This window comes from Elaeis guineensis, chromosome 5, assembly GCF_000442705.2.
Source record: "Elaeis guineensis isolate ETL-2024a chromosome 5, EG11, whole genome shotgun sequence".
In the NCBI taxonomy this organism is placed as follows: Eukaryota; Viridiplantae; Streptophyta; class Magnoliopsida; order Arecales; family Arecaceae; genus Elaeis; species Elaeis guineensis.
Genome location: NC_025997.2, coordinates 64,525,668 through 64,534,268, shown reverse-complemented (window position 1 = coordinate 64,534,268; position 8,601 = coordinate 64,525,668).

Genomic DNA, 8,601 nt, shown 5'->3' with positions numbered 1-8,601 from the left:
AACAAGAAAGGGTGCAAAGTGCTGGGGCACCCAAACCCTATCAGATCAAGAAACCCAAGTCCAACCAAAGTCAGGAAGAATGCTTCTACTGCAAGAAGCAAGAACATTGGAAGAGAAATTATCCTTAATACATTACCTCCCTAAATTCGAGCAGGCCGAGAAAGAAGCAAGTTGTTGCTGGATAAGGTAATTATATGATAACACCTTGTTATTTCTCAATTTATGATTCTGCTACCTAGGTATTAGATATCGGAAGCCCTTTTAATATTTGCAATTCATTGCAAAGTCTGCAGATCAGTTGGAGATTTGAAGAAGGTGAAAGATTCCTTAATATTGGAGATGGAAGACTAATTTTAGTTCTAGTGTTAGGGACTATTAAGCTTGTATTCAAGTCTAATGTAATTGTTCTAAGTGAATGTCACTTTTATCCTTTTTTTTTATTGAATATTATTTCTATAGGCCTTTTGTCCATGTACGATTATGAAATTTTAATAAAAAAAATAATTTTAAAATTATTATGAATGGTGTTAATGGGATGAATGGACAGCTGAACAATGGTATTTACATATTATCACAATCTGTTAGTGTAATGTATACATCCAACAAACGTCCTAGAATTAGTAATGTCTCCGATATCTATCTTTGGTATTGTAGATTAGGTCATATTAACAAGAACAGAATAAATAGGTGGATACAAGAGGGAAGCTTCGAAGTTAGTGATTGTAAATCACTTCCAACCTGTGAGTTCTGTCTTCTTGAAAAAATAACCAAATCACCTTTTACTGAAAAAGGTGAGTGAGCCAGTGAAGTTCTAGGTGTGATACATCATGATGTATGTGGACCAATGAACACTAATGCCAGAGGTGGATATTATTATTTCATTATATTTACAAACGACCTATCGAGGTATGCGCACATCTATTTAATGACACATAAGTCAAAATCATTTGAAATGTTCAAACGATTCCGTAATGTAGAGAAACAAACTAGAAAGAGTATTAAAACTTTTTGGTCCGATCGAGGAAGAGAATACCTCTTCAGTAAATTTCTGACATACTTAGAAGAGAATGAGATTCTCTCACAATGGACCCCTCCTGAAACACCACAGCATAATGATGTATCAGAAAGGAGGAATCGAACTCTATTAGACATGGTTCGATCCATAATAGGCTTTGCAAGTCTACCAATTTTTTTTTGAAGATATATACTCGAGTCAGCTTATTATATTGTAAATAAAATTTTGAGTAAATCTGTAAGTAAAATACCCCATGAGATGTGGACAGGACATAAGCCAACACTCTCTCACCTTAGGGTTTGGAGATGTCCAGCTTATGTCAAACATTTAAAAACTGACAAGCTTGGACCTAGGTCTAATAAATGTCTATTTGAAGAATACACAAAAGAGACTAAGGGATATTACTTCTACCTTGCCCACGAACAGAAGGTGTTTGTCAGCAATAGGATAGTCTTTTTAGAAAAAGAGTTTCTTGATGAAGGAACTAATGCCTCAATGATAGAACTTGATGAAGTTTGATCAGTAGAAGAACTAACACAATCTAGTAAACCCATAGAATCAGACTTGATTAGATTAAATCCGAAATCTATTGTAGAAATATTTTTAAGGAGATCCAGTAGAGTACCACGTCAACCGGATAGATACTATGGTTTCTTAGTCCGAGATAGAGATCCAGTTGAACTCAATGAGAACAACGAAGATCCGATCACCTATATGGATGCGATGCAAAGGTCTGACTCCGATAAGTGACTGGAAGCCATGAAATCTAAAATAGAGTCCACGAAAATCAACAATGTATGGATATTGGTTGACCCATCTGAAGGGATAAAATCCATAGGATGTAAGTGGATCTTCAAAAAGAAGAGGGGTGTAGACGGAAAGGTGGAGACCTATAAAGTCCATCTAGTTGCGAAGAGTTACCATCAATATTATGGTATTGACTATGACGAGATATTTTCTCCTGTGATAATGCTCCAGTCTATTCAGATTACGCTTGCGATAGCAGCACATCTGGACTATGAAATCTGACAAATGGATGTGAAAATAGCCTTCCTAAATGGAGACCTAGAAGAAGAGGTGTATATAATACAACCTGAAGATTTCATATCCACAGATGAGTCTAAGGTGTGCAAGCTTTAAAGGTCCATCTATGGACTTAAGCAGGCATCTCAAAGTTGGAATATGTGTTTTGATAAAGTGATAAGAATGTATGGCTTCATGAAGAATGGAGAGGAACCCTGCATATACAAATAGATTAATAACTCTGTAGTAGTATTTCTTATTTTGTATGTCGATGATATTCTCTTAATCAAAAATGACATCCCTGCATTACAGAGAATAAAAGTTTGGTTATCATCATAGTTTTCTATGAAAGATTTGAGAGAAGCATCCTTCATCCTTGAGATAAAGATCTATAGAGATAGATCTAAAAGGTTGCTTGGATTATCCCAGTCGATGTACATTGATATTGTGCTAAAAAGGTTCAGCATGGAGAATTTCAAGAAAGGCTATCTTCCGATAGGCCAAAAGATTTCTCTCTCAAAGAGTGATTGTCCGACAACTCCTCAAAAGAGATAGCGTATGAGTAGAATTCTATATGCTTCGGCAATAGGATCTATTATGTACGCCATGACATGTATGTGACCAGATATGGCAACTCATTAGGAGTAGTGAGCAGATACCAGTCTAATCTAGGTGAGAATCACTGAAAGGTCATAAAGATCATTCTTAAGTATTTGAGAAATATTAAGGATCAGTGGCTTATCTATGGAGAATCTGACTTAAAACTTGTGGGGTTTAAAGACTCCAATTTTTAGTCGGATCATGATAACAGCAAGAGCATATCGGGATATATTTATACCCTGAACGATGGAGTAATCTGCTAAAAAAATTTCAAATAGCACACTATGGCCGACTCTACTTGTGAGGTAGAATATATCACGGCATCTGATACCGCAAAGAAAGCTATGTGGTTACGAAAGTTCATCAACGAGCTCAGAGTGGCACCCTCCCTTGATGGCCCCATCTTGTTGTACTGCGACAGTACTAGTGCCATTGCTCAAGCAAAAGAATCGAAGTCACATCAGTGGACCAAGCACATTCTATGCCGCTACCACTTAGTCCGAGAGCTTGTGGATCTAGGTGACGTCGAGCTTCAAAAAATTGATGAAAAAAAAATCTAGCCAACCCATTTATTAAAACTCTCAGTGTCAAAGAGTTTGAAAACTATAAATCAAAGATGGATATACGATACTGTATCGACTGGCTTTAGTCCAAGTGAAAGTTATTGAGAATTATATCTCAAAGCTAATTGTCAGTCTGTTGATGATTGTACTTATCATTGTAATTGTATATAAATTATTGAATTAATAAATATTATTTAGTTTTTTTGTAAGTGATGGTCACTTCGATTGGTATAGAAATTTGTTCCTATGCTACCGGCTTAGGTTCGGACCTATGAGGTCACACACATTAGAGTTCATGATCCGATCGGATGGTTGATCAACGATTAAGAATCATTATAGGGTTAAATAATCAATACGATTGACATTTAACCCAGTGCAAGTGTTGCAGGAGGATCGATTAGCAATTTGATTGCTAATTGGCTTAATTTGATTAAGCCAATGGGCTGAGATTAAGTCTAATTAAATATGATTTAATTAGATTTGGTTTGGGCTTGATTGGATCAAGTCCAATTGGTTTATTGGATAAGCCAAGTGCAAGGAAAGACTAGTCCTAGTTCAACTAGGACTTGGGTCAATCTAATTTCTAATTTGATTAAAAAATTAAATCAGATTTAAATCTAATTTAAATCTGATTAAATTAGGTTCTTAATTGGGTTAAGACCTATTTTAATTGGGTTGATCTAATTTTGATTTGATTCGGTTTGGAAAACCAAATTAAAACAAGTTATGAGACAGAATCCTAGTAGGACTAGGATTCCACCTTGCGCCACATAAGCCTTCTCCACGCCCTCTCTCTTAATTCAATGCCAATCTCCACTTATTTTGTGCGACAAAAGCGCTCTCCCAGATCTCTCTCACGTTCACAAAAGGTCTCCTCTCTTCTTTCTTACATGGAAGGTGGTTTGGATCAAATCTAAAAGGAATAAGTTTGGATTTCGAATTCTATGAGATAGAGTTTTAGAAATCCAAAACTCTTTCAATTTTGCACCGAATTTATCCAAATTTTTTTTGGAATTTTTGTGGCTTTTAGGGTTTATATTGTGCACCCTTTTCTGGTGATCCATCCATGAAAATATGAAGGAGGTGCTCAAGAGTTGGGCGTCCCTTAACTTGCCATGTTTGGATAAGCCTTGACTAGGTGTTTAACCTAGACAAGGACTCTATCATATCTCTCTATATAAGACGAGTTTCTTCGTGAAATTTTAAGGGGAGATAGATATTTGAGAGACCTTTCTGCCATCCAAAAATCAGAGAGAAATACCTTTGGGTCATGGAGATATAAAAGACGCAAGTTTGGGCGTTTAGAGAGAAAAAACGTGAAGAAGAAGAGGGTCTTCTTCTAGGGTTTTTATTTTCATATCTTTCCTCCTTCCATCTTGAGTTTTCTGAGAGCGTCTCAGATCTGAAACTCATCCTTCTACTTTCCATCTTTGGAAGAGTCCAAATCAAGAAGAAGGAGGCACCTGATCAACCATCAAAGAAGGATCAGCGCAGTACTAGCATACTGTGCTGATTTCCTGAAGCAGGACTTCTGATCGAGATTCGTGGGCTCGTGTGGACGACTCCTAGAGGCCGGACACGTGTGCGGCTTGCAACATCATCCTTAAGCCCGGATCAGCGAGGTTAGAGCATCTAACTTGCAAGGTAATAGATCTGATCTATTATTTAATACATACATTAGATGTAGCTAGTATAGAAACATGTTGATATGATCAACATGTAGTTCATACTATATTTATATATATTTTAATTTTTGATTTAATGCTATGTAATAATCATGTAATAGGATCTTAGATCTAGGAATTTTCTGATCTTAGAAAATAAATTTTGATTTATTTTAGTCTTCCGCTGTATGATCTTGAAAAAGTTTCAAGATCTAACCCTGAAACCCTAGATCTGGTTCCTTCACTTTCGACCTATCCGGACGTCGGGTATCATAGCGATGGTCACTTTGATTGGTATAGGAAGATTGTTCCCATACTACCAGCTTAGGTTCGAACCTATGGGGTCACACTCAAAAAAAATTTCTAACTGATCATATGGCTGATCAACGATTAAGAATCATTATATGATAAAACAGTCAAATTGATTGATGATTAACCCTATACAAAAGTTGCAATAAATCAATTCACTAATTGTTGATGAATTATGAAAGGATTGATTAGTAACTAGATTGCTAATTAATTCAATTTGATTGAACATTGAGGTTTGGATCGAATCTAATTGAATTGGATTTAATTTGGTTTGATCCGATTAGGTTATAAGATGACCTAATCGTTAAGGGTATTCGATTCCTGATATGATCAGAACTTGAGCTTGATTAATTTTTGATTTGATTAAGATTTGATCAAAATTATTTGTTACCTAATTAGATTGAGTTTAATGGTCCAATTGGGTTTAACCTAATTTGGTTGGATTAAAAATCTAATTGAATGAGAAAAATAATTCGAATTCAAATCTCTTGCACCTCCTTTATCTGCGCCCTCTTATTCTTCACATGAGAAATATTTTATGTGATTTTTTCTCATGCCCACAAGCCTTTCCCACATCCTCATTTGAGTCTTTTTGAATTAGAAATTGATTGGTTTAAATTTGAGTTCAAATTGGTTTGAATGAAAACCTAGAGTCCAAATTGAGTTGGACTCTCCTCTTCACATCACCACATTTCTCCACACATAAAGTATTTATGCATGAGATTTTTTGCACCATTCTGATGTTGGTCAACCTCTCTCTAAGTTTATAAGATAAAGATGAAGTTTGGATCAAAATTTAATTCAAATTTGATTTGAATAGGTGATAAGGATCAACCAATACTTGAATTTGAATCGAAACTATCTTATTCTTATCCTTATCTTCCATGGAATGCCAACTTTAAAAGGGGATCAGTTTTGTACGATATTAGAAGTGATTTTTGGCATGAGAAACCTAAGAGAGGGGATGTAAAAAGTTGAGAGTGGGTGGGCTTCCATGTGTGAGAAATAGAGAAAGTGTTCCTCCTCTCGGACGTGAGCTGTGGGTTCTAAGCTTTCATCTCTAGATTTTGTGAGAAGAAAAATATAAGAGTGAGTCTTGTCCAATCTTCCACACTATCATCTCCTCATAAAGCTTCATCTTCTGATCCAAAGAAGTCCAGAAGATCCGAAGAAAGAAGCTTGGATCAGCCATCCGAGCCTTCGATGCGAGCTAGCCTTCCCACGAATGAAGATCTGATCAGAGCTTCGAGTGGACGATCTGTAGAGGCTGGACAACCTGTGTGGCTGCTCGACATCAGTGAGAGCTTTGTACCATGCTTATCAGTAGTGGAGATCATCGATCTATGAAAAGATGATGAGTTCAGAACTCCACCAACATAATCTAAAAGTTAGATCATATTCAAAGCATCGATGTGATCGATACAGTTTTTTATTTTTTTTTAGATTTTATATATAAATTTTTATGTCATAGATCCTTAATGGTAGTTTAAATCTGATCTAAGGCATGTTTAGAAGATTAAAATGTTTAATCTTTTATTATTCTGCTGTAAAATTTTAAAAATACATGCTTTGAACTATCTATTTTTTCTTCAAATGCGTGATAGACAATCTGTCAATGATCATTGTTTGACAATGATCAAAGATATCGAGAAACTTCAAAAGCTCGGGATGAATATGGATAAGAAGTTACAGGTGGATTTGATTCTCCAATCTCTTTTTGATTCATTTGGACAGTTCATCATGAACTACCATATGAATAAGATTGATAGTACTTTGCCTAAATTACTGAACATATTGATGACAGCTAAGGGCACCTTGAAAGGTTCAAAGGGCACGATTCTAACTGTGGAGTGGGCTTCCTCTAAGAGAAAGTCTTTTTTCAAGAAGAAGAAAAAACCTGTGAAGAAGCAAAAAAATGAGACCAAGCCCAAGAAGAAGGTTCCATAGAAAGCCAGCGATAAAGAAAAATATTTCCACTACAATGTCGCTGGCCATTGGAGAAGGAACTGTCCGGCCTACCTGGCGATCGTGAAAAATAAGAAGAATGATGGACTTTCTGAAGGTACATCTGATTTGCTCATAATTGAAACTAATCTAACGGTTTCCTTTTCTTCTAGTTGGGTTTTAGATTCTGATTCAAATACTCACTTGTGTACTTTTATGCAGGGTCTGAAAAAAATTAGAGGGCTAAGGGAAGACGAGATCACTCTCCGGATCAGTAATGGAGTAAGAGTTACTGTTGTGGCCGTCCTTCGTAACTACCATTAGGAATTAGTTTAATTTTGAAAGACTACTATTTTGTAACTGTAGTCAGTAGAAATCTGATTTCTGTATCTATGCTAACATAGAATAACTATAATTTTTTTTCAATAAAATTATTTATATATAATTTATTTAGAAATAAAATTATTGCATGAACTTTCTTAATTGACAGTCTTTATCATTTATATGTAGATGCGAGTGTTAATATTAACAAGCAAACTATGAATATCGTAGAGTCTAAGAGACTTAGAGATAGAATTAGCCAAAAGTATCTATGGCATCTTAGGCTAAGCGATATAGGAGAGGACAGACTCAACAAACTAGAGAAAGATGGCCTTCTCAGACCATTGACTTCTGAGTCCTATCCGATTTATGAGTCCTATCTTCAAAAAAAAATGGCTAAGCTACCCTTTGTGGGACAAGGAGAAAGGGCCACTGAGATATTAGCCTGGTGCACACTGACATGTACGGTCCATTCGATGTACAAGTCAGGAATGGCTATGTCTATTTTATAACTTTTATCGATGATTATTCACGATATAGATTTATGTATTTGATGCATCGTAAGTCTGAAGCCTTTGAAAAGTTTAAAGAGTTCAGACACGAAGTAGAAAAGCAGACTAAAAAATTCATAAAGATTCTTCGATCAGATTGAGGAGGAATATCTAGTGAAAAATTTCGGACCTATCTCAAGGATAACGGTATTGTCTCACAGTAGATATCTCCAAAGACACCTCAGCTCAATAGGATATCCGAAAGGAGGAATCGAATCCTATTAGATATGGTTCGATAATGAGCTTCACAGATCTTTTTATCTTTCTCTGGGGACATACATTACTTTCTATAATTCATCTTTTAAATCGGATTTTCTCTAAATCCATTCCTACTATACCATAAGAGTTATGGCATAATAAGAAGCCAACTCTTGGTTATCTCAAGATTTGAAGATGTCCCACCCATATCAAGCAATAGCAGGCTGACATATTAGAGGCTAGATCTTTTAGGGCTCACTTTATAGGGTATCCTAAGGAATCCATGAGATATTGCTTTTATCTTCCTAAAGATAGAAACGATAAAGTCAGAAATTGACTCTATACATTCCAACCAGATTTGGATCTTAGTAAATCCACCTGAGGATATTATACTTATTGGGTGTAAATAGATC